The sequence below is a fragment of the Adiantum capillus-veneris genome, chromosome 26 (assembly GCF_014529385.1).
Source record: "Adiantum capillus-veneris isolate H3 chromosome 26, ASM1452938v2, whole genome shotgun sequence".
In the NCBI taxonomy this organism is placed as follows: domain Eukaryota; kingdom Viridiplantae; phylum Streptophyta; class Polypodiopsida; order Polypodiales; family Pteridaceae; genus Adiantum; species Adiantum capillus-veneris.
The window spans coordinates 37974117-37999313 of record NC_140956.1 but is presented as its reverse complement, the minus strand read 5'-3'; the positions used below and the strand labels follow the sequence as shown (position 1 = coordinate 37999313).

Sequence of the window (25197 nt, the reverse complement as noted above, 5' to 3'; positions counted from 1 at the left end):
GAGAGAGAGAGAGAGAGAGAGAGAGAGAGAGAGAGAGAGAGAGAGAGAGAGAGAGAGAGAGACACTAAGCCCCTGGGCCCTGAGCGTGCAGTGCCTCAAGGAGGGATCCAACTTAGCTTGGTGAAGTAAAGATTCTCTGCTGCTCGCGCATGTCAGTAGTGTGCAAAAAATAGAGACCGAGAGAGGTGACTGGGAGTCGATGCTTGAAAAACCTTCATTCCAAAAATTTGAAAAACCTATAGATTAGAGTTAAGTGAGATTTTCCCCTAAAGTTCGCTAAATTTTGTAGGTTTTCTCACCTTCAAATATAAAATTTAGTTGTATTTCGAGCATTGCTAGGTGATAGAACTTTGTGTTGCCAGTGCATGAAGACAGAGGATTGCTCTACCAGACTCTGTGAGAGAGAGAGAGAGAGAGAGAGAGGGGGGCAGATTTATCAAATCGTTTCCTTGTCACGTTTCTCCTCGAACATGTCCTCCCACCTTGTTCTTCTCGCCTTTCAGCTCCATTTATGCATGTACCCTTTGCTACAAGGATCCAGCAACGCCCAAGGCGCCCTATCCGATCTCCCCTCAAGTGTGCCCCTCGGCACTTCCTTCTCCAGTACTACTCAGGCCATCTGGATGCAGCCGCCGAATACGATCTTTCAGCTCGATTTGCGCACATGGCTTGGCTCTGTATGTGAGAACTTAGAGATTAACTTAAATGTGATTAATATCACTATTACTTAATATGCTAATGTTAAGACATAAGAGAGTGCAAAATAGAAGTAGAGCAATGACAATAGATTGCATTTGCATGGAGAGTGAAGGCCTTGTTATAAATGAGGGCAGCTAATGGGATTTATATACAAGTTGAGGGAGTGAGGATTATCCATCACATGGAAATTATAGGTAGGTGGGAATAGACACATGTTGAAACTTGAGACTTGCATAGGTAAAAAGGGGTCCATGTGGGAATGAGGGAATAGAGGTAGGTGGAAAGTAAGTCCACACTTATTATAATCATAAGTTACTTTTGCATCCCCTGGACTTCTCGTTGTAGCGCATTGAGATTGATAAACAAAAAAGCTTTGTGAAGTAGCCATGTAGTAGATACATGCTATCCCCCCTCAATGAGAAGTTCATCCAGTAGGGATCAAACTCAAATTACGTGATGAGGAGTGAGAGATGCAGTCAATCGCTTGCAGAAGCATGTACTCCGATGTGCCAAGAAGAGGAATGTCATCCGATGCGCCTAAGATATCCATGCCTTTAGAGATTTGCCATATGTAGATATTGTAGTCTGCCATAAGACGTTCCCAGCCACATTTGAGCAAGTAGTGGTGGTGAGAGGCGGATGTGAAAAAATAGACCCGGTGGCCTCTACGCCAAGACTATGCACAATGGCCTCATCATGGGGAATACGCAATAGGGGCACCACCTAGCAAGATATGCGGCTAGGACGCATACATATACACAATGAAACATGCCATGGAAAACAATTTCAAGATCCACACCCAAATGTGGAATGGGGTGGTCAAAGAATAAGGTGATAGAAGTGGTGAGTGAGTGAGAATGGGCTCGCTACTCGTGCATGTAGTAAGGAAGATAACGAGGTTAGGGATACATGCAAGTATTCTCACTTCTCATACAAAAGGTGGCGAATCCGCACACCTCAAGATGGAAGTAGCAAGATGATAGGAATATGAGAGGGAGAGAGAGTGTGTGTGTATGGTGGCGAATCCGCACACCTTAACATAAGCAGAAAAAAAAATGGCAAGGAACAAGCATATACCATACTCACAATGAGATGTATCCAAAGCGACACAAAGTATGGCACCAAGATGGAGTGTGTTGATTGCTTGCAAAAAATGAATACAATAGGTAGCGTATGGCAAGAAAATGACAAGGGAACAAGATCGTAGGAGGCATAATGGAGAGATGGGAGTTGATGGCGAGGAATATCATGAGTGTGTCCACCCTTCTTCTTCTTGAAATTGTGCCTTCAACCCTTAATTACAAGTGGTGTGGAGGTGTGGTGCTCATCTTTTGTGCATGGTGATGGTGATGATAATGGTGTTGTGATTATGTGATTAGGGTTCATGCTACAAGCATGTAGCACAAGAGTGTGTATGGATAGGTGTGTGTGTGTGTGTTTTTTTTTTTTTTTTTAGTGAGCTCTCATGGCCTCCTTATATACGGAAGGAGGGAAGGTTTTAGCAATATTTCTAATTGAGGTGAGTGTCCCACTCTGGTGACTAGGAAAATGGGGTGCATGTGATTGTGGCTCCCATCTTGTCTCCTCATTATTTAAAATACCAGAGTCAATAGAGAGAGGAGAAGAGAGAATGTGGGTAGGATGTAGAGGATAGGAGATATTTACAATAGTCTAGCTTTGGCTAGACATAAGATTATTAGGGAGAGAAGAGAGAGGTAAGAAAATTATAAGAGAGGTTGTCGAAGGTGGATAATTGTTGATGAGGATGGATCCTCCAAAAATGGTGATAGAATCACTCTAGACTAGCCAAGACCTCATTAAAAGATCCTTGTCTCTTGTAATCATGCTTGAAGACTTGTAGAACCATAGCCATTCTAGAGGGAAGAAAATTGTGGATGGCCTGTGTCACCATTACACGAGAAAACTGGGGTCTACCACAAAAATCATAGCTCCGCGTTCATAACTCCAAAAATTATGGAAAACATTGAGCTAAAAGTTGAGCTCACGAGCTACATCTTTCATGTTGAATGCTCCTTCAGATTCGGGGTTCTTCTTTACTTAAAAAAATCAGCCAAATAATGTATTATTTGTGGCTGCAAAAGTCTTTTGGTGGTCCCCTTTGAGTGGACTTCTCTCTTGCCTTCAAGTGTAAGCTCCTTCATTTGTATGAAAACATGACCTAGAGTTTTGAAAAGATTGGCAATCATCTAGATGGAGGTATTATTGAAATTTGAAAGTGGGGTTGAGGTTTGAAAATGAAAACTAGTGAATAAAATATTTGGTAGGGTGGAATAATATACATACATGAAAAATATATTAGAAAATACTAAAATATATAATGTAATTTAGAATATATATATTTAATGTTTAAGGTCAAAAGAGAGATCAACAAAGAAAGCTTACTTATTTATGCTACATCGTGATTGATTAGCATATGTCTTATTTATTTAATAAAGGCTGAAACGTTTGTGAAAAAGGAAGAAAAAAATCAAAAGTAACTTATATAATAGGAAATATTTTGGTAAAAGGGAAAAGATATATGGGGGGGTTCCCATGCATGGAAAAGCTTGCCTCATTAGCCCTCCCCCTAAGGCTAGAGGTATTCATGCCTCTAGCTCTGTACTTGAGCATGTTGAAATAGAGTAGGATTTCTCCTTGGTGGCTGGTAGATCCTTGTAGGGAATAATGGATCCCTTGGAAGCATGAGGCTCCCCAAAGTTCTTTTCGGTGTCCACCCAGGTCCCACACTAAACTTAAATCCACTATATGCAATAATGCCCTCTTCAGAAGATCACACTTATAATGATTCTTGAGTCCCCAAACTGCACAAGAATTAACTCTTGCATAAGTGATAGAAGGTATGGAACGAACTTGATTAGTCCTTGAAAGTATTCCAAAGTGGGACCATGCATGGCTTCCTCGTCCAAACACATAGCCAAAAGGGAGTAAAAAACCATAATCCTCATATCTTGCTTGTCCTTCTTCATGCCAAATTCATAGAGACCTGTTGCCCACATGGATAGATTGCATGGTTGATGCCTGTTGCACAAGAGAGCCCACCATGTACAAAAGATAAACTACAAACCACATTTTGAAAAATGACTCCATGTTACCACTAGTATGCAAAACCATTCTTCCTTGATTGGTGTGTCCTAGATTGATTCCACTGGTTGCTGATGTCAATCCTTCCACTCTTGTCGCAACCCAACTTAAAGAGCTTCCCAAATTAATGTTACACACAATGTTCACAATTAGAAAGGAAAACCTAAAGTGCGAGTAGACCTCAATTTCATTTCTCTGCATGAGTCTTTCTCTAGAAAGGACTTGCCAAGTGGTCGTCAATATAACTTTTGGTTGTCTTCCACAAATCTCGTGCCATAGGGGTAGTTGAAGTGTCTTCACCACTTTCACCTGTGGTTACAAATTTGAAGGGTCCACCTTGTTGTGGTTGAATGTGAGGCCCATTACCTCAATGGAGCTATCACTTCCTTCACTCCCTGTTGACTCCTCCTCTGAAGTGGTTGAAGAGTCACCACTAGAAAACTCATCCATAGAGGTTTCTAGATCCATGTCGCATTGCCGACCTGTCTTCATGTCGTAAAGTATTGGCCTCCCTTTTGCATCCTTCATCTGGATTATGCCGGTGTCCCAGTCCTGCTTAGCTCTCATAGCCATAAGCCAAGGCCTCCCTAGACTGATAGGATAGCCCTCCCCTTTGTGTGGCATGACAAAGATGTCCACATCTACCTCGGTGTTGAATGCCTTTATCCTAACTGCATTTATAACACCAACACATTGAAATTTTACATTATTTGCCATTTTGGCTCGGCATGGTGCCGGCCGACTCACCTCTAAACCCAAACGGTGCATCATTTTTTCACTCATGATGCATATTTGTGCGCCACCATCGATGTAGATATTGGAGATGTGTTGCCCTTTGATGTAAGCATCCATCACTCGTAGTATGTCATCTAGATTTCTCTCAGAGATAGCCCCAGCTATCTTTTGCTTTGGTTGTAGTGCTAACCATCTTTGTCCATTGTCTCCTCACCCTAGGTGCTAGGTGGAGTAACTAGGGCCAGGTGATTTTTGGGCCCTGCACAGAAATATCTTGAACCAAATCATATGGTTTAGAACATTCACCCAAAGAGAAATCTACAATGTCAATTTTATGTCGTGATCTGGACGGATTTTTTCTAGATTCCCCTTTAGTCTTCATCTTTTCTTCCTTTTGCACCATGCCTAGCGCGTTTTACCCCTATGGCATCTACTCCTTTAACTTTGGTCTTATCCTCCTCCACTTTCTCCTTTCCTTTACCTTCAAGATTGATGACGCTTACTGTTTGATTGCCAACTGGTGGTGGGGGTAAGGGTGGAATGAGAGGTTGTGGTGGTGGTGGTGGTGGTTGTGGTTGAATGGGTGGTTGTAGGATTTGCACGGGTGGTGCTTGTTGTGGTGCCCTCGGTGGTGGTGGTTTTGCTCTCGGTGGTGAAACCTGGTTTTGCCTGGCTCCTCTGTTGAAATTCTGCCTCCTTGGGTGCGGACAGTAGTACATGCCATGACCATCCTCCCCACAATTGTAGCAGTGGTATTCTTGGTTTTTCCTTCGTTGTCCTCTCCCTTGCTCTTGGTTGCGATTGTGTGCATGCCCTTGTTGTATCAAATGGACTGAGAGATTCTCAAGTTGATTGGTGATTCGATTGAGCAGGTCTTGCTGATCTTCAATTGGTTCTTGTGGTTGAATCCTCTGGGCAGTTGTTGTAGGTGGTGCTAGAGGTGGTCGGGTTCTAACGGCTTCCTCTTCATCGATATTCTGGCTTGTAGGCGCAACTTCTTGTCTTTAAGGCATGCCACTTCAACTGCTAGCTCATACGTAGCAGGAAACCTTCCCTTAACCTTCTCTTTAAGAGTTGGCCATAACCCAGCCACAAACCAATCCTTTTTTAGGAAATCAGGTGCCCCCTCATCCTCTCTTAGCGATGCAACCCATCGCCCCCATAAATCTACAAACTTTGACTCATATGATGTGTATTTCAGCATACTGCCCTCTTCAACTCTGTCAACAATTGCCATAGCTTCTCTGATGTTGTGCCCTCTCCAAAACGCTTGACAAAGGCTGCTCTTAATAAGTCCCACTGTTCCTTGGTTGCTTGTGCCAAGGCATTGTACCATGATCTTGCCTCCACCTTCATTAGAAGTGGGAAGATGCGCAAGTGTGAAGCATCATCATCTCTCGCAGAGATGACACATGCTATTTCCAAGTTGTCTAGAAATTCTGCAGCATCCTCACCCACCTTACCAGTAAAGGTTGGAAATGCTACATTTGCCATTGTGAGAGTGAGAAAATTAACTCGACTTAGATTTTTTTTAATTTTTTATTTTATAGAGATTCAATACATGGGTGCTCGGTGGATGGAAAACATACTATACAAGGATGAAAATAACTACATCAAAAGACACTTCATGATTAATCATAGGGAGGATAAAGGGTAGAGAAGAGGTGTTTATCTCTTGCAGTCATTCTCTACCAAACATGGTTGTAATGATCTGCTGATAAAACATCTTACGGTCCAAGATTACTTTGATTGATTGAATTCGTTGTGGTGCATAAGTTTGGTTCCTTGAAAAAGGTTGATGTGCTAGGTCCATCACATGATAATTCGGAAAGGCTCTCTCCTTTGTGGTGGAAGGTTATAGTCGGAGGTGTAGAGCTCTTGGTAGTCGAGGTCAAATTTATACTACCACAGGACAAGGTTATCTTCGTCTTCTAGCTCTAGGATTGCCCCTCTAGCAAGCTCTTGGAAAAGCTTGAACTCTCTCTCTTTGAGCGACTTCACTTTCCTACAAGATAGAGTGTCATCTAGTGTATACACAAGTGTGATGAGGTAGGTGGTGAGTCTTACCACTTGTATTAATCCAAGTTGGATGGATACATAGCAAGCTGTAGAGTCGTCATCATAGCCTTGATTCACAAGCAACACCCCTTGAAGGTGGAGGGTCTTGTCTTTCCGCCAAGCAAAACCAGTGTCAAAGACCTTGTTGATGACAATCTCCGCCACTTCACTCTGTAGACGATGTAGAATCCATGCTGCTGTTTCTAGTTCCTGGCTCATGAGATGAGAGTGAGGTATAGAAAGACTTTGAAGGATTTACCCTTTTGTTTTGGAGACGGGGTGATTGTCGGCGCTGGAAAACCCTTGAATCTTTTGGTGTAAGGGAGAGGGAGGGACCACGTGTTCGTAGTAGCTTCCTCAAGTTGTGAAGGCTTGTTGTGGACGTAGGTGGAATAGGTGGCAAAGATGTGGACGTAGATGTAGAGAAGCCTGGCGCTACTTGAAAGCCTACTGATGTGAGAACGCCTGTGCGGATGTCGAGGGAGAAAATGATGGCCTTTTCTTCACTTTGGGTTGCACTCATGTCGAAGGTGCGGTTTTTGGCTACAATGTGAGCATGATGCAGCTTGTGCCTTGCTTTTACGCTTGCAGCGATGATGAGAAATGTAAACAATTTGAGTAGGGAAAGAGGGTCTTACCACCTCTTCTATGCTAACAATACAACACCCTGGCAAGAGTGTCTTGATAACTTAAGTCAAACCTTCTTGAAGCCCCTCCTCTTTAGTGGTCCAATTAGACAATTCAAGAAGCCACTCCTCCATGAAGAGAAGTAAACATGTCAGCCTTGTAAACTGAAGGTTTCAAGAGCCCTCCTCCGTGGGGGCACCAAATGAGAGGCGGATGTGAAAAAATAGACCCGGTGGCCTCTACACCAAGACTATGCACAATGGCCTCATCATGGGGAATATGCAATAGGGGCACCACCTAGCAAGATATGCGGCTAGGACGCATACATATACACAATGAAACATGCCATGGAAAACAATTTCAAGATCCACACCCAAATGTGGAATGGGGTGGTCAAAGAATAAGGTGAGAGGAGTGGTGAGTGAGTGAGAATGGGCTCGCTACTCGTGCATGTAGTAAGGAAGATAACAAGGTTAGGGATACATGCAAGTATTCTCACTTCTCATACAAAAGGTGGCAAATCCGCACACCTCAAGATGGAAGTAGCAAGATGATAGGAATATGAGAGGGAGAGAGAGTGTGTGTGTATGGTGGCGAATCCGTACACCTTAACATAAGCAGAAAAAAAAATGGCAAGGAACAAGCATATACCATACTCACAATGAGATGTATCCAAAGCGACACAAAGTATGGCACCAAGATGGAGTGTGTTGATTGCTTGCAAAAAATGAATACAATAGGTAGCGTATGGCAAGAAAATGACAAGGGAACAAGATCGTAGGAGGCATAATGGAGAGATGGGAGTTGATGGCGAGGAATATCATGAGTGTGTCCACCCTTCTTCTTCTTGAAATTGTGCCTTCAACCCTTAATTACAAGTGGTGTGGAGGTGTGGTGCTCATCTTTTGTGCATGGTGATGGTGATGGTGATGATGATGGTGTTGTGATTATGTGATTAGGGTTCATGCTACAAGCATGTAGCACAAGAGTGTGTATGGATAGGTGTGTGTGTGTGTGTGTTTTTTTTTTTGTTTTTAGTGAGCTCTCATGGCCACCTTATATAGGGAAGGAGGGAAGGTTTTAGCAATATATCTAATTGAGGTGAGTGTCCCACTCTGGTGACTAGGAAAATGGGGTGCATGTGACTGTGGCTCCCATCTTGTCTCCTCATTATTTAAAATACCAGAGTCAACAGAGAGAGAAGAAGAGAGAATGTGGGTAGGATGTAGAGGATAGGAGATATTTACAATAGTCTAGCTTTGGCTAGACATAAGCTTATTAGGGAGAGAAGAGAGAGGTAAGAAAATTATAAGAGAGGTTGTCGACGGTGGATAATTGTTGATGAGGATGGATCCTCCAAAAATGGTGATAGAATCACTCTAGACTAGCCAAGACCTCATTAAAAGATCCTTGTCTCTTGTAATCATGCTTGAAGACTTGTAGAACCATAGCCATTCTAGAGGGAAGAAAATTGGGGATGGCCTATGTCACCATTACACGAGAAAACTAGGGTCCACCACAAAAATCATAGCTCCGCATTCATAACTCCAAAAATTATGGAAAACATTGAGATAAAAGCTGAGCTCACGAGCTACATCTTTCATGTTGAACTCTCCTTCAGATTCGGGGTTCTTCTTTACTTAAAAAAATCAGCCAAATAATGTATTATTTGTGGTTGCAAAAGTCTTTTGGTGGTCCCCTTTGAGTGGACTTCTCTCTTGCCTTCAAGTGTAAGCTCCTTCATGTGCATGAAAACATGACCTGGAGTTTTGAAAAGATTGGCAATCATCTAGATGGAGGTATTATTGAAATTTGAAAGTGGGGTTGATGTTTGAAAATGAAAACTAGTGAATAAAATATTTGGTAGGGTGGAGTAATATACATACATGAAAAATATATTAGAAAATACTAAAATATATAATGTAATTTAGAATATATATATTTAATATTTAAGGTAAAAAGAGAGATCAACAAAGAAAGCTTACTTATTTATGCTACATCGTGATTGATTAGCATAAGTCTTATTTATTTAATAAAGGCTGAAACGTTTGTGAAAAAGGAAGAAAAAAAACAAAAGTAACTTATATAATAGGAAATATTTTGGTAAAAGGGAAGAGATATATGGGGGGGTTCCCATGCATGGAAAAGCTTGCCTCAGTGCATGCGGATGTACCACTCTCGTGCAGATTGTTTTAAGCCATAAATGGGCTTATGCAATTTACATACATAATCAGGGTGGTGAGGGTCTTCAAAATGAGGAGGTTGTAGCATATAGATGAGATCTTGGATCAAGCCATGTAAGAAGGTAGTTTTTATATCAAGATGATTTAAAAGAAGATTAAACTTAGCAGCAAGTGCAATAAGAAGCCGAAATGCAGTCATACCCAGTACTGGCGAATAGGTGTCGAAGTAATCCACACCTTGTTGTTGAGTGAAGCCGCGAGCAACAAGGTGTGCCTTGTAGCGATCAACTGAGCCGTTGGGGTGGTATTTCTTCTTTAATACACATTTGCAAGAGACAATGTTATGATTCTTAGGAGGTGGCACTAGCTCCCAAGTGTTAGCTTCTTCGAGGGCTTGGAGTTCATCCAATATGGCAGCATGCCACTCCTTGCTCTGGCTAGAAGCGAGGGCATCGAGAACAGAAGAGGAAGGGCATCTTCAAGAGGCTCTGGTGGATGTTCAAGAATCATTTCATCACTGAGGACAGCAGAGAAATTGGTGGCTTCATAGATCTCGCGAAGAGAGAGGGTGCGACCATGAGAGCTAGAGGCGGCTTGGTCCAAGTGTATAGCCGAAGTGTGTTTCGATGGCAAGGTGGCAGAAGTAGAGCTATGAGGCTCGACTTTGTCGACATCTACTAGGATGGGAGTAACTGGAAAGGTTTTGTGGGAGTTGCGGAAAAATGATGAGACCGGTAGCGAAGGTGATGGGAGCTCACGAGGTGGAGCACTGAGTGTTTGCGGTGTGATGGAAGTAGCGGTAGTCGGGATGGACGGTGTTGGTGATGGTGTCAACTGTGAGGAGATGGGTGCAAGAGGTGGTGCACAAGTGTTGCCGATTGGCTGTGCATGAGAATGCGAGACACAAGGAGGTGGATGGGCAATGAGGAAAGGCCTTTGGATGGTTAAGGGAGGCTCAAGATTGTGCCTAGAAGGGTGGGAAATTTGTGTGGGTGTGTTTGTGGGTGAGGCCGTCAACAAAGATTGATGAGAATATTTACCTGAGATGATGAATTCTTCATCAAAGATGACGGTGCAGACAAAGATAAACCTGTGATGGTCTCGGATATAGAGGCGGTATGCCTTGATGCCAAAGTGATCACCATAGCAGACAAAAGTTGTGCGTTGAGCACGTGGTGATAGTTTTGATAAGGGTTGCGTCACAAGTGGGTATGCAATGCTTCCAAAGATGCGAAGGTGGCCAAGATGAGGTGGGTGACCGTGCCAGAGGGTGTAGTAGTAGGATTGCGGGTGGATGGAATGCGGTTTTGAATGTAGCATGCAGTGGCGGTAGCTTCTTCCCAATAGGTTTCTGGGAGGCTAGCTTGAAGAAGCATGGCATGAGAAGCTTCAAATAGTGTGCGATTCTTACACTCGACATGACCGTTTTGTTGTGGGTGGTCGGTGATGGAGAATTCATGTCGAATACCAGCAGAAAGACATAGATCTTTGAATGCATGAGAAGTGTATTCCCCACCATGATTTGTGTGGAGAGTTTTAATGTGGCAGCCATGTTTAGTCTCAACTAATGGATTGAATGTGCAAAAATGAGAGAAGGCTGAGGATTTCTCAGCCATGTAGTAAGTAGTTGTGTATTTTGAGAAATCATCTATAAAAGTAAGCATATAGTTATTGCCAGTGAGGGAGTTGACGGGCAATGGGCCACAAATATCAGAGTGGATGAGGTTGAGAGGTGCAGTGGCTCGTGATGATGAAGTGGGGAATGGGACATGATGTGCTTTAGCAAGAATGCATCCCTCACAAAGTGTGATGTGAGTTTGGTGCTTGGGAAGACCTAGTGCAAGTTGGCGATGAGTGAGTAGGTGCAAAAAATGTTGAGAAATATGTCCTAGTCTATAATTCCATTTGAGTGTGTTTTCTTGTGTTTTTATGGATGATGCAGATGCATGTGCAGGCGATGAGTCACCCAATGGATAAAGACGCCCAGTTTTGGGGACCAAAAGTGTGACATACTGACCATCTTTGTTTAGTGATGAAATGTGGCAGCCTTCTCGCACGAATTTGATGATGATGCCGTTTCCGGTCAGCTCGCTGACAGAGATGAGATTTTTCTTGAGACCAGGGACATAATATATGTGAGAAATAGTGGTGTGTAGGCCATTAGGTAGGTTAATGACAACATCTCCATAAGCTTTGGCGAACTGGATGCTGTTATCACCAAGGCATACTTCTAGAGGGTGTTCTAGATAAGTGATGTTGGATAGCCAGTGTAGGTGATATGTCATATGATGGGTGGCGCCCGTATCAAGTAGCCAGATATTGGGATATGAAGTAGCTATAGTGGTGGCATATAGTTTCAAAGGATAAGATGGGCTATCATAAGTAGATATGTCAGCATAATGAGCTTGACCATAAATAAAAGAAGATGGTTGGCCATGGAGTGTCCCCCCTTGAGGGTAAGAAGGATATAGATTAGGGTGAGAGATAGGACGATTACCTTGATTGTGTGGTTGCCGGCAGTCCTTTGTGAGGTGTCCAAAGCGATGACAATTGGCGCATTGCTTTGAATTTTGGTGATTGTGGTGGCTTTGAAATTGCGACTTTCTTCCAGAATTATTGTGTTGTCGAGGAGGGCCCGAATGTTGAGGCTTCTTACCATTGTAAGGGCGTGAGTTTCTTGTCATAGTGACAAGTGCCGTGGACTTCTGCGAGCTGCTAGTGTGGTCGCGAAGCGTTTCCTCCTGATGGATCTTGGCTACAAGATTTTATAACTGCAAGTTAGCTATGGTGGCTTGTGTAGTGATAAAGGCTCTCCATGATGTAGGTAGAGAAGCCAATAAGAGCATACTTTGAAGCTCTTTAGGGATGGCAAGCCCTGAGATAAGTACTTCATCTAGAAGTATTTGCCACGTCTCCAAAAACTTGGAGGATGACTGACCCTCTTGCATGGTAGTGTTTACCAATTTCTTGATCAGGGAAACTTGGTAGACGAGGTCAGTGTGCTCATAGTTCTTCTCGAAGAACTTCCAAATGGCGCTAGCTGTAGTTAGTTTTTTTACCATTTGGACTTGCCGATCTTGGAAATGGAGAATGACCTCCATCTTGGCACTATTTTTTCTACTATGCCAAGTATTATAGGTGTCGATGAAGTATGTTGAATCTTTGTCTTCGGGGTCTTCGAGGTGGTCAGGTTGCTCTTCGACTCCTGAAGTGACGTCCCAAAGTTGCAGCTGCGTGAGGTAGATTTCCATCCGAATCTTCCAAACTTGGTAGCTAGTGCCGTTAAGCTTGTCGATAATGTAGCGGGGCTTGTAGCTAGATGCGGAAGATGAAGAAGCTAACTCGGACATCTTTCGAGATTCCGGATTCCTTGAAAATAATGAAGAGTGAGGCTTCGAGTGTGGGCGAGAGAGATGGATTCTTCTTAGCGCTAATTAAAAAAAATAATCTTAAGCTCTATCGCTCTGATACCATGTCAGAACTTAGAGATTAACTTAAATGTGATTAATATCACTATTACTTAATATGCTAATGTCAAGACATAAGAGAGTGCAAAATAGAAGTAGAGCAATGACAATAGATTGCACTTGAATGGAGAGTGAAGGCCTTGTTATAAATGAGGGCAGCTAATGGGATTTATATACAAGTTGAGGGAGTGAGGATTATCCATCACATGGGAATTATAGGTAGGTGGGAATAGACACATGTTGAAACTTGAGACTTGCATAGGTAAAAAGGGGTCCATGTGGGAATTAGGGAATAGAGGTAGGTGGAAAGGAAGTCCACACTTATTATAATCATAAGTTACTTTTACACTGTAGGCATAGAACAATATTGCATGGGCGGCGTGCGCTACACCTACAAGAACCCCAATGCCTTCATCCAGTCCTTCAACACAGTTCCAGAGCCCTTGGTTGGCTCCAATTGCAACCTTACCGTTCCCGGGGATGGAGTTCTCGCCTTTGATCTGATCATCCCCACTGCTTCATCTTCCCGGGTTTTTGCTTGGCAAACTCCCACTGCCGGTCTAAGCGTGCAAAACCTAACTCTCCAAGATAACGGAAATCTTGTGCTTGTTGATGATTCGGGTGGCATCATGTGGCAAAGCTTTGAGTACTTCCATCATCTCTTCTTGATTCCGTCTGGTATGAGGTTTCACTCTTTATGATAGAGTTGTTCATAGAGTCAGAGTTCAACAGATAAAGATTTGCAGATTTTAGCCATTGCCCAATCCAACTAATCTGACAAGCTTTGCTCTGTTTAGGGATGACAATCTTATGATAAATCGCCCGAGCCCGGCCAATGTGAATAAGCATCTATGGTATTACAATTCATCAATTAGTGGTTTTTGCGATTTCCCCCGTGCATGTGGGGAGTATGGTTTATGCAATGAGGCAACCAGAGAATGTAGTTGCCCTCCAGGATTCCAACTCACTTTTACTATGCCTGCATGCACACCAATAGATGAGAAAACTAGTAAATGTAGTTAGTTGTCCACAAAAGTATCTCTCAATGCCAAAGTTGAGTTCTACATGCATCCCAGTAGACTTTGCCTACAGCTTGCATCCCATAAATGTTTCTTTCTATCCCCAACCCTCTGTTGTTCGTGTGGCCTCTCAAGCTGCGTGTCGAAACCTCTGTGCGTAGAATGCATTTTGTAATGCTGCCCTTTTTGTAAGGTGCAACGGAAGTGAATCTTGAACTTAGCTCAAGATGAGTGCTCCGAACTGTGCTCAAGGGTTCCTTTTACTTACTGAAGGGAGAGCCTTCCGTTCCTTTAGTAAGAGAGTGCAAGTGATCACAAACAAAGTGGATAAACATTGTGAATGAAGGTGTTGAGACTGAGAGATAGAGAGAGAAGAATATGACACAAGAATGTTGTCAAACCCTCCTCCGAAGGCCCCCACTCTCTATAGCAAGAGCGGTCTACTTATGAATGCACAAATGTCTACAATGATTTGGACTTGCCGACGATGACGATGAGGACGACGAGGAGACGGACTAAAATCTAACAGTAATAATGGTTGAAATCTGCAAATCTTTATCTATTGAATTCTGACTCTATGTCGGTGACAATGCAACGACGACGTGCTGAAAATGCAGATGTTGAAGTCTGCGTTTTCCGGGCTGCAACTGCAAACTTCGGTGGATCCGACCATGCGACGAGGATCTGCTGTGGGAAGGTGAGATCTGCGAGGTTCGGTACTTGTTCTGCGGAGTGTCTATGCTAAAAATTGAAAACGTTGGTCTTCTTGTTGGTTCTATCGCGAAGGTCTACAAATACGCTGAGGTGCCAGGCTAATGCAAAAATTCTAGGGTTGATTCTTGTTCTGTTGCGGGAATCTGCTAACGCTAGGGCTGATTTGAAGTCATGCGATGGAATCCGCTAACGCTAGGGCTAATCTACTGTCATGCTGTGGCCGGGGATGATCGGCAATGCAAAAAAGCTGGAGATTGATCTTGATGCAGAAAAGTTGGGCCTTCTGATGGCTGAAAACGTCAGGTTTTTACTGCCGGTGGGGGATCTTGCTGAGAAGGTGCTTGTTGAACGCGAAGTTCCTATTGCCTCTTCTGCCAGAAAGTGGTAGCGCTAGGTTTCTTATATACAAGCTTGGTGAAATTGCCCTACCTAGTTCCCAAAAAAAGTCACTTAAAAATAATAAGTGAAAAATGTCAAAAATATAGAAAATAGGTCTATGTAGTGTAAAAATGCTCCTGATGGGTTCTGATGGAAATCTGATGATCATGTTGTGTGCAACCAGAGGACATGTATCTCATCTAAGTGTTTAGACACGCACGCTCTGCGAACAGACTCACAAAAGTGCTAGATCGCTTCCTAAGCTAAGTGAACTGAACCCATGTCACGAAGTAGCTTGTCCTCATACACATAGGGCTAGATGTGCACGTGACATGCCCTTCTTTTCAAAGTGAGGTACTGGTACCGAATTGTATGGCGTCGAGGGATATCGCCAATAACATCCGGAAATTGCGAAAGAATTCTAGGCCGGCCCACTCTGATGTGTGGGTCGTGCGATACTTGAACTTCATAAAGGTTTGCAAAGTCTTCTTCTTTGGGCTGCGCCGAAAGCGACACAAAGTCATCTTCAATGCTTCCGCTTTGTCTAGAGTCATTTGTCTACCTTCTTCAAGAATCTTCGAGGCTAAAAATTCCTGAAACCACTTCCAACAAAAAAACATGAACATACCCATTCCATGTAAAGTGACTGGAAAAATTCTAGTCTTCTTTAAAGACTGTGCATGTAATGCAAATAAACAAAGTGACGGAGTGCCAAACCATTCATCAAACACACGCAAACAATGGGGTTGAATCTTGACTTTCCGATCTAAATCAATCAACTGTGGCAAAACACAATGGAAATGCCTATGCTTGATGCTCAATCCTTCTTGTGCTCTTTCTGATACTGTGTCATGCCAAGGAAGAGACATGCAATGTGAATTCCTTGGGTGCAAACATTTTATCTTTTCATGAATCATCCGCATATAGTCGTGCTCATTCATGAGTGAATCGTGCTCATCGTGCAATATGTCAAGCCTATGAAAAGGTTTCACATAAGGACGGCGACTAAAATATAGAAAAGCATCAAGAATGAAACACTCGAACAATGCGTACTGACTAATCATTCATACACATATTACTTCCTGTGGGGGTTCTTTGGACATAGGCTTGAGAGCCAAAATCGGTTCTTCATGGTCGATCGAATATGCAATGAGGTTAGCCTCACAGGGAAAAGTAGCAACTAAACCATCATCCTTGTGAACAATCACATCATTATCCGGAAAATCATCATTCTCGTAAAGAATCACATCTTGATCATGCAATTCATCATGCTTGTCATTATCAGACAAATCATCATGCAAATCCTGTGTGTCATGATTTGGATAAGAAGAGACTCAGAGAGTCTCCTATTCCTGAATCCCTTGCATCTGTGCCTGTACTTGAGAAAAGAGTCGCAACATCTCTTTCATGTGTCGGGCGCTCTGTTTGGCGGCCAAGCATGCTTGCTCATGCTCATGCTCCAGGTCGGCCTTTCTTTGGCTTCCAAGCGGGCTTTCTTGCTCGCACGTGCTATGGCTACCATTCTTTCTTGATACTTACGCTCTATGGCTGCGATTTTTACTTTGCTTTCTAACTTACTGTACATCATCATCTTGTGGAAAGCCTCCATAGGAGTGAGTGCAATCCTTGGCGTAGATGGGGAAGGGGGAGGGTCGGAGAAACCTCCTGGTGAGGAAAACTCTTCTTCACCACTCCCATGCTCAGCACCTTCATGCAAAGTATCCATTCCACTTCGGGTGATGACCATCCACTGAAGTCTTCGGTTCTGAAGTTCACGAGGAACTTGGGTTCTTGTGGGTCTTGAGTTCTTGGGTTCTTGAGTCTTGAGGTTCTTGAGGTTTTGAAGTCTTAAGGTTCTTGAGGTTCTTCTTTATCTTGTAATCTGTGTTAGAGAAGGATCTTCTCTTCACACGAGTTTTGCTCTTTCCCGCGGGCGCACCCCTTGCGGCCTTGCGCTCACACCAAGGTTGCTTTTTTCCACCTCACGTCGATTGGCCGGCCGCTAAGTGCACGGTCTGCTCTCAATGAGTGAAAAGAGGCACAAGGGGAGGTTGGACAACCCCTTCTTTCTTGGGTTTCCTATCACTCTTCAAAAACACGATTAAGAATCGACACACCCAAGGGAACTTGGGTTACGTGCGACTGTAAAAAGAAAAAGAAAATGTGGTGCTTGTGGTTCTTTCCTTGAGTGATAGAGAACACTGTCAAAGCTCTGCTACCAATGTAAGGTGCAACGGCAGTGAATGTTGAAATTTTCTCAAGATGAATGCTCCGAACTGTGCTCAAGGGTTCCTTTTACTTACGGAAGGGAGAGCCTTCCGTTCCTTTAATGAGAGAGTGCCAATGATCACAAACAAAGTGGATAAACACTGTGAATAAAGGTGCTAAGTCTGAGAGATAGAAAGAGAAGAATACGACACCAGAATGTTCTCAAACCCTACTCTGAAAGCCCCACTGACTATGGCGAGAGCGGTCTACTTATGATTGCATAAATCTCTACAATGCTTTGGACTTGCCGACGATGTCGACGACGACGAGACGAGCTGAAATTTGAAACTGCTAATGACTGAAATTTGTAAATCTTTATCTGCTGAATTCTGACTCTATGTCGGTGATGATGTCGATGGCGACGATGCAGCGACGATGCGCGGAAAACGTAGATGTTGAAATCTGCGTTTTTCGGATTGAAACTGCAAACTTCGGTGGATTTGACCGTGCGGCAAGGATCTACTGTGGGAAGGTGATATTTGCGAGGTTCGGGACTTGTTCTATTGAGTGTCTATGCTGAAAACTGAAAACAGTGGTCTTCTTGTTTGTTATGTCACGAAAATCTGCAAAACACTGAGGTGCCATGCTGATGCAAAAACGCTAGGGCTGATTCTTCTTCTACTGAGGGAATCTACTAACGCTAGGGCTGATCTGCTGTCATGTTGTGGCTGGGGCTGATCTGCAATGCAAAAACATTGGAGGCTGATCTTGATGCAAAAACGTTGGGCCTTCTGATGGGTGAAAATGCTAGGTTTACCGCCAGTGGGAGATCTTGCTGAGAAGGTGCCTGTTGAATGAGAAGTTCCTGTTGCCTCTTCTGCCAGAAAGTGCTAGCGCTAGGTTTCTTATATACAAGCTTGGTAAAATTGCCCTACCTAGCTCCCAAAAAAGTCACTTAAAAATAATAAGTGAAAACAAACAAAAATAGAAAAAATAGGTCTATGCACTGTAAAAATTCTCCTGATGGAAATCTGATGATCATGTTGTGTGCAGCCAGAGGATATGCATCTAATCTAAGTGTCTGGACATGCATGGTATGCAAACAGACTCACAAAAGTGCGAGATCACTTCCTAAACTAACTGAACTGAACCCATGTCATGAAGTAGCTTGTCCACATACACAAAGGGTTAAATGTGCACGTGACACTTTTTTATTCCAATAGCTCTTCATGTGCCTGCTTCCCTGTCAGGACACGGGTCCTACGGGCAGGGCCCTACCCTAAAGGGGGGTCACCGACCCCCGCCACGGGCCAGCTAGCAGTGTGGACAGGGGATCCTAGGGCTAAGAGCCTATAAGTATGGGCGGTTGGGTGGAGGATCCAGGTCTCTAGCTCCTAGGGTTCTTATATTGGTATCAAAGCGAGGTGGGAAGGGGGGAGCTATGGAGGAGGAGGAAGCCGAGCATGGAGGATTGCATGATCGTTCTCATGTCTCTTTCTTCTCTCTCTCTCTCTCTCTCTCTCTCTCTCTCTCTCTCTCTCTCTCTCTCTCTCTCTCTCTCTCTCTCTCTCTCTCTCTCTCTCTCTCTCTCTCTCTCTCTCTCTCTCTCTCTCTCTCTCTCTCGTCATCGATCGGAAGCCATGGCAGGGCAGGTTGAAGGCGGTGGACAAGCTTCACGAGGAAACCCTGCTGCAAGGCGGGCATGGCCCCTTGAGTAGAGGCTAACCGAGCGGGCATGGCCCCTTGAGTAGAGGGTTTGGGGAAGCAAAGCGCACCGCGGGAAAGCCCGCTTAGCAGGAGGTAGGGTCGAAATTCGACCTACACCATACAGGACATGGAGAGCATCAATGGATGTGCGCGAGCCTGTGGAGCAAACCTCGCTCCTATTGCACGGCCGTGAGCTCACCATACAGGCGAAGACGAGGGACCTCTTGACTGCGCAATCGGCCGCCATGGCTGCAGGAGGTTTTTCATTTTTTATTTTTTATTTTTTAATTTGGGCGCCCTAATTTTGGGTATCCACACCCAGTAAAGGGTCACAGCCCACGGGAAGGCCATACCAAGTCGTTGAGGGAGAAAGGAAGGCCATACCCAGTCGCTTAGGGAGAAAGGAGTGCCATACCCAGCCGATGAGGGATAAATGAAGCTGTTGCGAAGGTAGTAGATGGGAATTTTCAGAGGAGCACTCCATGGTGATGTGGAAGGTGAGGCTAGGAGGTGGTAATTGGAAACATTCAACCCTTCCTTGCAATTGTCGAAGGTTGAACAAGGGTTTAGATTTCGTAACTTCCTATCAATGGAAATCAACAAATGTTATTTTGATACACAAGCAAGGCTTCTTGCTAGTCTTGATCGTGCATGCCAGCAGAAACGGGTAACAGGTACACTTTGTTCCTGCAGTTACTATAACTATCCTCAAGTTCCATACATTGTTTGACAAGGTCAGCAATAGCCAGGGATAATGTACTTTAAACTCTGTTTCCTTTGACAATGTCATAAGATGCACCATGGTACATCAAATTTAACTAGGTAGCAAGGCTCCACGCATTGGATACATAAAGCATATTTTTCCTATGCAGTAGGACTCTGTATGAGGCCACCACGAGCAAGGCTTGGGTCAAAACTTGTTGTGTTCCAGTTTTCATAACGTTGATGCTTGTATCTTTGACCTAGTGTCGAGGAAGAGATAAACCACTCAAAATCATGACAAAAGAAAGGTTTTCACGAGACAAGCTTCATACCTATGTATATGCATTGGGTGCATGGTCACTCCATAGTATTTATAACTTGCCACAATACGGGCAAAAACACTATATATGACGCAGATGGGCATCACCAACTGTGCTACACCTTCCAATGCCAAGGGCAGTGGTTACAAAAAATGTGTTTGGCAATACTTGACACTCTCTTGATAGTTCAGCTATAGATGTTGTCTCTATCAGTATTGAGCAATTATCTGGTTCTCAATACGCTTCCGGATTCGGCAAGGCCAATTTTCTATAACATTTTGAGAAGGCTTCACTCTATATGCTGGATTCGAGTGCACTACTAGAACCCTCGCCACAAGTGGGAGACAAGGTTAGTACATTTCAAAGTTATGTTTGTTCTAGTCTATGTTTTATTTAAGCTCTCTCTGTTGAGCAAATCAAAGTGCTTGACAGACTCCATAAGCAGCCATTGTACAAAGCAAACTGCTTTGCGGGACTTTGTGTGAAGCACGGCTTCTCGTATGTGCCAATGTTTTATCAATTGAATACTTCAGATTGATGATAATGGCACACATCTTTGACACTATGTGGTTGCCATGGTTGAGATTGTGAACGCACACTACCACTAAATGGAACCTAAATCTACGACATATTTCACAGGCAAAGTGCCATTTTAAGTCATTTTTCTAAAGTCACGACCCCATACATGGTAAGAGGTCAAGCTATGGCTTGTGTTTTCTGTCCCCTCTCGCGATGAGAGCATTATACAGACAGATTGTGGAATGCTTATAAGACAAGCTGCAATTCAGGCATACGATGTCTAAGAGCACACCTTCTGGGCACACACTCTACAAAATTAAGGAAAGTTCCTCAGCCCAACATGCTCTTCTTTTCTCTCTTTTTCTTATTTCTTCAAGAATAAGGAAACTCTTCTAAGAAGCTTTTGCTACATATTCTGCTCGTGAGTCAACTTGAGCCAAGGTGCTCTAACTCACAGCTAGCACATGGCTAAGATGCTACTCAAATTAGTCTTCATCGGTTCGTCGATTGAACACTATTTTGCATAAGGGCTATGAGCCAAACAGGCTAAGAGCCAATGACAGGAGAAGGGTAAGACCCAACTATTGGCATCCTTTGGGTGATTGTTTTCAAGCGATACCCAAGGAAGTATACATCGCCGTTAATGGACAAGCAAGAGTCTTGTCATTATGGATGTTTACAGTGTCAATTTTTCCCCTACATGTTTTCAGTGCGACACTCAAGTTGAGTTTTTGATAAATCTTAAACTCACACCAGCTGCTCTCTACCATGGAGTATAGACGCAGCAATCATTTGTGACAGCATGGCTGTCTATAAGAGATTGGTAGTTCACTTCTGTGGGTCTCCTGCTCTCTCTATAGCACTACGGAGTGTCTATGGACAGACTGTTTTGGGGTAAGACCCGACAGGTGAGTGCTACATCACAACTTCAGCATTAAGGATCACAGTTTGATCTGCATTGAGGATCACAGTTTGATCTCTCCTACTTAGACTTTCAAGGAAAGAATTCTACAATCTACCATGCGGTAGCAGACAACTTCAACTTTCAAGTTGATTTCAGTCATTACGTACACGGTTAACTCTGTTGGTTATTGTTACCTGCTAGTTGAGCAGTTTCTACAAAGGGTCTTACCAAAGGGTTTGACTATGTAGATTTTAACCAAAGGGGTTGGATTGCGAGGGCAACACCCATGGTTCCCAGTGCACTGCTGTTTGTTTTTTCAGGTTGGAGACGTGCTCCTCGCCATTTGCATACGAGTAAGTGAACATTACGTTCAAATCTACAGGTACACACCTATTGATTTGCTGTTATTCCATTTTTTGTATGCTTTGCTTAGTTTTTTTTTTCAAGACGTATCAGCACGCTTGAATGTTACAGAGTCATGCCAAGGGCATGTTGGCACAAATTATTTTGGACCAAGTGTTCAATCTACCTTTCTGCCTTATGATGTTACGAACCTACTTGTAGGGTTGGATTTGGCACATGTTGTCGACAACATGGGATACAACATGGTCTAGGAACTCAAGGAGTTCGGTTTAGCCAGTGTGGAGCATGATAATGAGGGTCCCTCTCACTCTTGTCGCAGAGTGTTATCAGTTACCTCCACACACAAGTACAGCTCGTACTTGATGGATGTCACTTTTCCTGACATCCTTACTTGAGACATATTCCACATGTGGAGAATATGAGTCTCTGGGACTGACACTGGCGCCCAATTCTTAATGATGTGTCGCAACGAAGTCCCTAGGTGCTGGTCGCATCTGTTCATTAGACCATTCAAAGCACACAGTATCAGGTACAATTTCAGTGGCCAAAAATTGTCGGGTACTAAGTACAGACTTGTTGTGATTACAAGTGTTGTGAAACCACCTTAACGGAGGGTTTTTTCTACATATAGAAAATTCTGCTACGTTCATGAGAATGTCTCATGGTTGGTAACTAGGTGTGATTGGGTTTTCACATTCTATTATGGTCCAACTTTTGCTGCAAAGTATGCTACGTTCATGAGAGGGTCTCATGGTTGGTTCCTAGGTGTGACCGGGTTGTCACATTCAATTATGGTCCAACTTTTGTTGCAAGATTTTCACGTAAGTATAGTGGAAAGTCTCGTCATGGAATTGCGGTTCGGATATGTTTGTGTTAAATGCATGCACACTAGGTGTCATGGGCCCTAGTGTTTAACACAAATTTATTCGGAGCGGCATGCAAATTCATGGACTTTATTGTTTTTGTAATTTTTTGCACGGTCAGTGCAATTTCTCTTGCAGATTTAGTAGGAGTTTACACCCTGCTATACAAGGTGATGGCTAAGTAAGGGTGTTTGTGATTGGATGCTTGAAACTCCAATCTGCTTTCAACCTAGTTAGTTGTCTCCATTCCATATCGAGTATATGGCTGGCTACTCAGTGTTTGAGTCATGGTTTATCGTCAGTCGTGGAAGACTGTCTGTAAGTGGTTGGGGGAAGTACCTCACCCTTACTACTGTTATTCATCCCGCATAGGATGGGTAGCTTACAAGCATTCTATTTAGTGCTAAAGGACATGCAAAGTGCATACGTTAGTAAACCATGCTAAAGGATATGCTAAGTGCATACATTAGCAAGAAGCGAAACAACTGGATCAGTAACCTTTCTAGTTTGGAGTTTGCTTTATATGATGAAAGGCATGTTACGGCTAGTTTTAGTCTCTGCCTGTTATTCTCAAGTTATCAACCTTAATCATCAGTTTTGATGGGTTTGGCTACTGGCAAGAAACCATAGCAAGTCAAGGACTTGGTTACTGCTGATGAGTATGTCAGCATAGTACTTTCATGGAAAGATGAGCCGAGGTTATATTGCACATTCAAGTACCTTCAGAAAGTCTGAAACTTGGGTATGCATTTAGACACCTCTTAGTTAGGATAACTCGTTTAACATACTCAAGCGAGTTTTAAATGGAGTCTTCACATTATGTTGGTTATGGGTCGGTTAACCAAGACAGTTGTACAGGGACAACAATGTGGAAAATCCAGATGTTACTCTTGATTTCATTGAACCTCCCAATCAACCGGGTTCCGATTCAACAAACCGTTGGATCCATGAGGGATGCCACGGTGGAAAACATTAGTGTTCTTATGAAGATACAACCACTTGTGTTTTCGAGGACGAAAACTCTTCCAAAGGGGGGAATACGTAATGTCAGGACACGGGTCCTACTGGCAGGGCCCTACCCTAAAGGGGGGTCACGGACCCCGGCCATGGGCCAGCTAGCAGTGTGGATAGGGGATCCTAGGGCTAAGAGCCTATAAGTATGGGCGGTTGGGTGAAGGATACAGGTCTCTAGCTCCTAGGGTTCTTATATTCCCTATCCTCTACACAGTTGCTCTGCCTTCTCCCAACAAAGCAAGAATCCAGGTCATGTTCCTTAAAATTACTGTAGTGGGCAGAAGCTCTCGTTCTGCCACTCCCATCATTGTAAGTTCTACCATTAGGGGTGATTCTCTCATTTCCATTGTGGTTTTCTTGATGCTATTTTGGAGGTTTCGGTGGCATGTTCACTACATTCACATTCAATCCCAAAATCAATTTTTGCAAGACATATTCAAACTACCTCCGCGATTCACATACAAGGAGTTGGAAGTTGCAACCAACAACTTCTCTAACAGGCTCGGAATGGGAGGGTTTGGATCTGTTTATGAAGGGTTTTGAACGTGCCCACAGGTATTGGCAAAGTGGCAGTAAAAAGGCTCGATCAAGCTGGAGCTTTTGAATTGTCCACCATGGATGAGAAATGCAAAGCAGAGGTTTCTACCTTAGGTAGTGTGTCACATGTCAATTTGGTCACTCTGAAAGGCTTCTGCATGGAGAAGAATGCACGGTTGCTTGTATTTGAGTTCATGCCAAGAGGTTCCTTGGATAGATGGCTTTATATTAATAAGCTGCAAGCCAAACAAAGCAGCTCTATTGCTTGTGGAAGGTCATCAACCGAGCTCCTTGATTGGGAGAAAAGATGTCACATAGCATTAGATACTGCGAAAGGTTTGGAATACCTGCATCACTTGGCAGTTGAGCACATTGTGCATTGTGATGTGAAGCCGGCAAACATACTGCTGGCTCATGGTTTCTATGCCAAGGTTGGAGACTTTGGTTTTGCCAAGTTGACAGGAAGCGACACCCAAAGATTTTCTATGACAAAATTGAAAGAACAAGGGGGTATCTTGCTCCAGAGTGGCTACAAGATGCAAGCATCACAACAAAATCATATGTGTATAGTTATGGGGTAGTATTGCTGGAGTTTTTAACAGGGAAGAGATGCATAGATCCAGAATATGGGCATCTACCCACATGGGTTATGAAGACAATGTTTGCTGTCAAAGATAGTACAACGCTTACTTCTATTTCCCACAACAAGGTTTGGATGGTGACACTATAGATGCCTCCCTTGTGGAAGCAAAGATTATGGATGATCATTTACCCTATGATGGTGTTCCTAGCTAGTGGTATCTTCTTGCGTGTGCTGATGCTAGCTCTTGCTTGTGTGCAGGTGGATCCAAGAAATCGCCTGAGCATGATGGCTGTTGTTAGGATGCTGGATGACATTTTTGAAATCTCACACTTAGTACCATTCTTAAAGTTGAACGAGAGGAGCAAGAAATATTTTCTTGTCCATTTTTCTGGTTGGAATCCTATAAATTCCATGTCAAGCAGTGAAATTTCTAGTTGGCAGTTTTATAGACCACCTTTGCTCATGGAGGTGGTTATTGTATGGCATGCCATATAA

The 25197-nt window shown here is 43.4% G+C and overlaps 1 pseudogene; it reads left to right on the top strand.

Annotated features, from left to right (window-relative positions):
* Window positions 1-470: 470 nt before the first annotated feature.
* On the top strand, window positions 471-25197 carry LOC147423279 (G-type lectin S-receptor-like serine/threonine-protein kinase SD2-5; annotated as a pseudogene).